General features: G+C 38.5%; 1 non-coding gene across 1 annotated transcript; it reads left to right on the top strand.

The window, feature by feature from the left end:
- Nucleotides 1-6928: 6928 nt before the first annotated feature.
- On the top strand, nt 6929-7035 carry LOC133827791 (small nucleolar RNA R71). Its single transcript, XR_009890442.1, has one exon. It is a non-coding gene; the product is annotated as a small nucleolar RNA R71 (small nucleolar RNA).
- The last annotated feature ends 1071 nt before the right edge of the window (nt 7036-8106 follow it).

Below are 8106 nucleotides of genomic sequence, written 5' to 3'. Positions count from 1 at the left end.
GGTGTCCCATTATCTCGCACTGAAAGTAGGCCTTTGTCCAACACTCTCCCACATGGCGCCTCCTACACCTGGCCCACTCTGGGTAAGTCCTCAAGCCCTTATTTTCGGCCCAGGGGCCTATCTGTATACCATGTGGTCTCTAGTCGAGGCCTAGAGCTGAAAAGGATTCTGGAGCCTTCCTTTTCTGATCACTGGGGCCCCGCCCCTAACTGAACCCATGAATAGAGGTCCCATCCTCCTAGTTTCTCTCCTGGCCACATTCTCGTGCTAGGTTTTGTTCTCTACGCCTTCTGCAGTATGGGATTTCTCTACCACCTGTGCATAATTCGTCACCCCAGACAAGGTGGTAATACAATCATCCCGGGCTATCATCGGATGTAGCCCCTAAAGGAATCTTTCCTTCCTTGTCCCATCAGTCGGTACCAAGTCTGCAGCAAACTTGGCCAATCTGTCAAATCTCAGTGCATACTTTGTCACTGGCATGTTTTCCTGAAGCAACTTACTAAACTCATCTGCCTTTGTAGCTCTAACTACATCATTATAGTACTTTTCATTGAACACCATTCTAAACTCCTACCAATCCATGGTATTCACGTTCCTGGTCTTCGATATCACTTCTCACAAGATTCGGGCATCCTCCCGAAACATATGGGTGGCACAGGCCACCCTCTCATTACCAACCACCCTCATAAAATACAGGATAGTGGTAACCATGCTCATCCACTGCCCTCAAAGACTGGAGGGTGGTTGCTTCCTGAACCTTTCATAGAGAGGTTCCCATATGTTCCAAGCCTTTGTCGACTGAATATTGTCGGTACCAACACAGGTGTCACCTCTGGTTGAATGATCCCTGCAGGAACCTATTGTTGTCTTAGGAGGCGGATCTCTTCTTCCTGCCTCTGTAACCTGGCTTACATATCAGTAAGCACTTGCTGCCAGTTCTCAGGGGCTGGCAGAGGGGTCTGACCCTGATTGTCATTCTCAGCCTATATTCCCTGGTCGGCTTGCAGATCTGATTGCCCTAGAAGCATACTTCCAAGCTTGTACCTTGCTGCAGTAATAAATTTGACCAGTTAGGTAGTAATAACTATACCTCTTACCGCCTTATGGTCCAAGACCGAACAAACAAACATTCACACTCAACAATCATGATAATACGCATGTCGGTTCATATTCATACTCAAACATGGTGCTAATAAGCACTTCCTGACATTTATAAGCAAACAATAATGATAATAAGCATTTTCTGGCATTCATAGACAAATAGTGATGCTAATAAGAATTTCTTTAACATTTAATAGTGCTAATAAAAATTTCTTAGCATACATGTACATATAACAACGCTGATAAGTGTTTCCATTGCATTCACAAACAGTATCAATTCTAATAAGCATTTCTTTATTAGTCATTCAACAGTCAAGGGTCAAGCCCTATCAAAATGTCTCATGCTCCCAAATAAGGTAGGCAGATAAGACATTTATATCCTATTTAAGCTATTAAGCACATAAACACATAAATAGCTACCAAACTCTGAGTCGAGCTTGTCTTTAGTGGTGAGTGTACATGCCCAGCCAGTGTTAAGAAACCCTTAACCTTGACACGCTCTGATACCAAGTTGTAATGCCCTGGATAGCCAAGACTATTACACTGTGTGTTTTAAATAGTGTTAGACTCTCTAAACGAGTCTCTTGGCCATAAATGTGTAACTAAACGTGATTAACAACTTAGGGTTAAATTTTTTGGTCAAAAGGAATAGTCACTTCATTAAAATGTTAAGTGCGTACTTGGGATCCCAAAATAAACATTTACAAAGTTGTTTACATTTCCAAAAAGGGTAATTACAACTCAAAAGTTACAAATAGCCGACCTAGGTGGAAAAATAGGGTTTGACCCTAGTTCTTCTTAGAAACCCCGGCCGTGGTGGTCGAGCAGCCACATATGTACACGTCGCCACCAAAGCTCTCCAACTCATGGCTGGTCCAGCTTCCGTTTCCCATTACCTGTACCACATAGCACCCGTGAGCCAAGGCTCAGCAAGAAAACTTAAACACACTTATAAGCAATTAATGACATATCACAGAATCATAATAAGCATGCCTAGTAGTAATTGTTGCGATATTTTTGCTATGCAAGTGCACACAGTCGTAATTTGTAATAAAATGGTAAAAACCAAGTATCGTCCTCAAGGACTGATTTATCAATTAGCAGTCAATTAATTTCTCTTTCTATTTGATCAAATAAAATTTGTTGATTTTTGCAAATACAGCAAGAGAAACTATAAAGTGCAGAAACAATAATTGAAAATTAAATGGAATAACAACTAATAGTAAAATCTTTGATAATTAACCATTGAAGAAACAATTAGGATATTTAATCTCATCAACTATCCTCCCTATTATTCCCTAATGCAAAGTATGAGTTCTTCTTCTTTTTACCTAATTCAATTAACAAGTTGATTTAGGAGCCTATAATCATACTATGAATTATAAACTCAACCTAGGTGACAATTTCCTATATTTCTATGGTAAATTGAACCACAAAGGTAGCATTAATCTTGACAACTTAATAAACAGTTACACAATTAATCCAGATACTTTCGTTCCAAATTAGAATTATGTCCAATATAACCACAGCAGATTTAAATCTCACTTCTCAGATTTTGACTTAAAAACATATATATATGACTAAAGATGGCCAATCAATAATCAGTCTATAAGAACATGTTATATGGAATTGAAGAAGATTGAAGAAGAAAAGAATTGAAATTGCATTAGTTCATAATAGGGATTCAAGTGACTCAATTAAACATCCTAAACAGAAAATTAGTTCATAATCATAATGCTAATCACAACAAAAATTAAAGATAACATCAGAAAGTAGAAGAGAAACATGTAAAAATACTCCAAGCCTTCAGCCTTCAAGCCAGAATCTCTCCCCAGTCCGTTCGTCTTTCTTTTCTCTTTTTTCGCCATATTAAAACCTAGGATCCAAATTTTAAGAGAGGTGGGCCGCGGCTCTACATACACCATGCCGTGGCCCGTGTCTAAATTCCTGGGCGAAAGGTTCTCTCCATGCCGCGGCATTAGTCAGCCATGCCGTGGCCCGTGTCGACGAATTCTGGGTTGATGCCCATCTATGCCGCGGCCTTCTCTAGTTATGCCGCGGCCCGAGGATCCCCTTCAAAACAATGGTTCTGTTTCACCACCTAGCCGCGACTCTACTTTGCTCATGCCGGGGCTCTTAAGGGATTTCTCAAATTTTCAAGTTTTCATCCCAAAAATTCACCAACACTTCCAAATTATGTTGAGATCCATTCTTTCTCAAAATATGTTGAAAAACTTGGTTATTTCTTCCCTTTCTTTGACATTTTCCTCCGAGTGCTCAATTCTTCCTGATATTCACAAAGACAAACAAACAAAGCATAAACCCACACTAAATGAAAGAAAAACGAAATAAAAGACTACTTAAAACATCACCTAAACATGACAAAAACTAGACTCAACAAACTCCCCCAAACTTAACCTTTACTCGCCCTCGAGTAAAGACCAAGTTAAACTAACAAAAAGAAACAAACATAAAACGAACAAGCTAAACCATCATTACCATCTACACTGCTTTGCCAAAACTCATGAAATCTCAATTGCAATATTAATAACCAGAATTTCTGCTCAATTGCCTTAAAGTTCAATTTGTAAAGTTCAATTAGGGAAATCAATAATATATCACGAAAATGACTACAACATTTGGATTCTATCATATATGCTCAACTCATTCCAGACAATTCCACAAACCAATTTTTCAATATGCTTGCATTACTTGACCTTCTCCACTAATGTCAATAACACGTGTTTTGAAATCAAAAGGACTTTCACAGGTTATAGCATTAGGCTTAGGCAAGGGTAGATGAAATTGTCATTTAGGCTCAACATTACCATAAGCATATAAACTTTACACCCAATCTTGATATTCACAACACAATTTAACACAACCCAAAGATCCTCTTTATTTCCAAAGATTGAGAAATTTAAACACTAGAGAGTTTTTTATTTTTTATTTTTTTATATACTACCTTTTCCCCCAAACTTATGCATTTTAATGGGGACATCAAAAGAAAAGTAGTTTCTCTCAAATTTCCATTTTTTTTTCTTTTTTTTCTTTCTCAATCTTTTCTTGAATTTTTCTATTGCCAACACCAATACACAAGAGTAACACCCATTATAAATCAATCCCCTTTTATATTTTATAAGCTCATGGTACAAATCTAGGAACTGAAAAATAATAAAGTATTCGGTTAAGCTCAAAACAAGTGTTTAACAATAAAAGGTAGACTTTTAGGCTCAAAGAGGGTATCTAGGGAAAATTAAATCAAGGTTGGCTTGAAAAGCATAATCGATCCAAAAAAATTGCCTAAATCACTTTTCAAAACACATGTCATCAAGGATTTCGCCTCAAAGGCCAAATAATGCAAGTTCTATCAAATTCAAATTGTCATACCACCAACCCTAGTCAAACATATATAATAAAATCCAAAATGTTGCATTTTCAAAACATATTAAGAATTTCTCACAAAACCTTTAAATTAAACTCTAAAACAATTGAACCAAGCACACAGTTGAATTCAATTTCCTTTTCACGAGCAAAGACAAAGCAACAACAGACAAGAATGATGGCTTAACAGTTAAACTAAACAACACATAAAATAACACAAAAGACTAAAAGCTAAACTAAACAACGCACAAAACAAAAATAAAAAAAAATAAGCTCCCCCCCCCCCCCAAACTTAAGATGCACATTGTCCCCAATGTGATAAAGAAAAGAACAAAGGAAGAGAACTTACCTGACGCCACAATAGTATGGCGGAGGAGGTGGTGGTGGCCACTGGTATGGCGAGTACTGCGGCGGAGGAGTGAAGTAATTCTCACGCTTTTCACGGTTTAACTTACAAAAATAATCCAAAAATTTGTCCAAAATAATAAAAACCAAAAAACACTTAAAAATTGTTCAAAACTAAAGCAAAACAACTAAAAGAATGGGATGCCTCCCAAAAGCGCTGTCATTAATGCCATTTAGCCAGACGTTGAACTCTCTACACCTTTAACTTGGGTCAAGTCCACCCCTTGCATCCTTGAGAGCCATCGTGTCATACGAGGGGAATTCCCTTCTACTGTTGAGAATATTGAAACTATCTCCAATGTCATCGAATCCTTCAGACTTGCCACACAATAATCTTTTCATACGACGTCGAACTGTTCGAAATAGTTCTTTGGTCTTTTTCTTCTTTTTATCAATTGAATCTTGACAATCATTTACCGCGTCAACTCTACAACAGGTAGGAATTTCAGTTGCTGTAAAAACATTAAAACTTATTTCCTCATTTTGGACTCGCAACCTTAACTCCCCCTTTTGTACATCGATTAAAGCTCGTCCTGTGGCTAAGAATGGCCTTCCAAGAATGATTGGGATGTTGGCATCCTCCTCCATATCAAGTACAATAAAGTCTGCTGGGAAGATGAACTTGTCCACTTTTACCAAAACATCTTCAATAATACCCAGAGGATGTGCTATTGATCTGTCTGCCAACAGAAGAATCACTGTTGTAGGTCTTGCTTCCCCAAGATTTAATCTTTTGAACACAGAAAGCGGCATTAGATTAATGCTCGCCCCCAAATCGCATAGAGCATTCATGCTCTCAAAATTCCCAATAGTGCAGGGTATTGTGAAACTCCCAGGATCTCTCAGTTTCTGAGGAAGCTTCCTTTGCAGAATGGCGCTGCACTCTTCAGTGAGTGCCACCGTCTCATAATCCTCCATCTTCCTCTTCTTGGACAGTATCTCCTTCATAAACTTCACATAACTTGGCATTTTTTCAAGTGCCTCGGCAAAAGGTATGTTAATGTGAAGTTTTCGAAAAATATCTAGAAACTTCAAAAATTGTTTGTTAAGTGTCTTCTTTTGAAGTCGCTGAGGATATGGAATCTTGATGTGGTGCTCATAACTCACTGGTGACTGATTCTTCTCAAGGTCTTAAATAACCTCTTCTTCTACCTTACCCTCATTCTCAACTTCAACTTTTGGTGCAGGTATAGACTTCTTGACTGGCTCTTCCAACTTCTTCCCACTTCTCAAAGAGATTGCATTGCACTGCTCTTTAGGATTCACCTCTGTATTACTTGGAAAATTTTCTTGAGGCCTACTTTGTAACATATTTGCCAATTGACCAACTTGCATCTCAAGATTCCTGATGGATGAGCGAGTTTCTGTCATAAACTGAGTTTGAGTATTGGTGAGGGTCAATAATGCAGCTTGCAGTTCATTAGGCCTTTCAGGTTGAGCTTGATTCATTGACTGTTGAGGCCTAGGCTGTTGTGATGAAGAGCCTTGATGCATTGGTGGCTGAGGCATATTATTCTGAAATTGACCCTAAAACTGAGGTTGTTGGCCCTGATTATTCCTCCAAGAAAAATTAGGATGATTTCGCCACCCAGGATTGTAAGTATTGGCGAATGGATTATTTACTGGCCTCTGAAAGTTTCCCACCGCTTGAACCTGAGCTTGATCCATCGGAATGTTATTATTAATATTGGTAGGACACTGATAAAAAAAATGAGGAACACCACAGATTTCACACCTAGCTGCCATTTGAACCGCATTAGCAGATACAGTGCTCTGTTGTAGCTATTTTGTCAAGGAAGCGACTTGTGCTGTTAGAGCAGTGATTGCATCCAGCTCATGCACCCCAGCTACCTTTCTGACCCTTGATGATCTTTCCTCAAACCACTGATGATTATTGGTGGCCATGTCCTCCAGCAGATCATAAGCACCAGTTGCACTCTTGCTCATAAAAGTACCACCCGCTGCAGCATCAATAATAGTTCTGGTTGTAGGACATAAACCATTGTAAAAATTCTGTACTAGCATCCACTGTTCAATGCCATGATGAGGACATCTTCTCAAGAGTTCCTTAAACCGTTCCCAAGCTTCATACAATGACTCTCCATCATTCTGGCAAAAGTTATTGATCTCTCCCCTCAATTTAGCAGCTTTGGACGGAGGGAAGAATTTTGACAGAAACTTCTGAGCTAGATCTTGCCAGGTGACAATAGAGTTTGGTTGCAACGAGTTTAGCCAAATTTTAGCTCTGTCCCTCAGAGAAAATGGGAAAAGCCTAAGTTTAATTGCATCATCACTCACCCCATTGTATCTGAAGGTTCCACACAACTCCAGAAAATTAGACAAATGGGTGTGAGGATCTTCATAAGGCAACCCATTAAATTGCACAGAGGATTGCACCATTTGTAGAATAACTGGCTTTATTTCAAAGTTGTTGGCCTCTACAGCTGGTGGGCGTCTGTTTTGTACTCCCGTCAGAGTGGGCAGTACATAATCTCTCAGGCTCCTCTCAGCATTGTTCTGAGCCTGACCCCCTTGTACAATTCCAGGAATGAGAACATTCCTGCCATCCCCATCATTCTGTGCCATCTTCACAGATTTCTGGGCCTCCCTCTTGTTCTTTCTAATTTGCTTGCAAGACTTTTCAATCTCAGGATTTAAAGGAACAAGACTGTCTGATCCTCTTCTGCCACGCATATACCAAAATTCACCCGAGACAGACAAATTAAGCAACTAAACAGATTAGAAACAAGAGAAATTAAAATCAAATTAGAATAAAAATTAATTAGACTGATATTGATAATTATTTTCAGTCCCCGGCAACGGCGCCAAAAACTTGTTGCGATATTTTTGCTATGCAAGTGCACACAGTCGCAATTTGTAATAAAATGGTAAAAACCAAGTATCGTCCTCAAGGACTGATTTATCAATTAGCAGTCAATTAATTTCTCTTTCTATTTGATCAAATAAAATTTGTTGATTTTTGCAAATACAGCAAGAGAAACTATAAAGTGCAGAAACAATAATTGAAAATTAAATGGAATAACAAGTAATAGTAAAATCTTTGATAATTAACCACTGAAGAAACAATTAGGATATTTAATCTCATCAACTATCCTCCCTATTATTCCCTAATGCAAAGTATGAGTTCTTCTTCTTTTTACCTAATTCAATTAACAAGTTGATACAGGAGCCTATAATCATACTATGAATTAT

Source organism: Humulus lupulus, chromosome 3, assembly GCF_963169125.1.
Source record: "Humulus lupulus chromosome 3, drHumLupu1.1, whole genome shotgun sequence".
NCBI classification, from domain to species: domain Eukaryota; kingdom Viridiplantae; phylum Streptophyta; class Magnoliopsida; order Rosales; family Cannabaceae; genus Humulus; species Humulus lupulus.
This window is presented reverse-complemented; position numbering and strand designations above follow the sequence as displayed.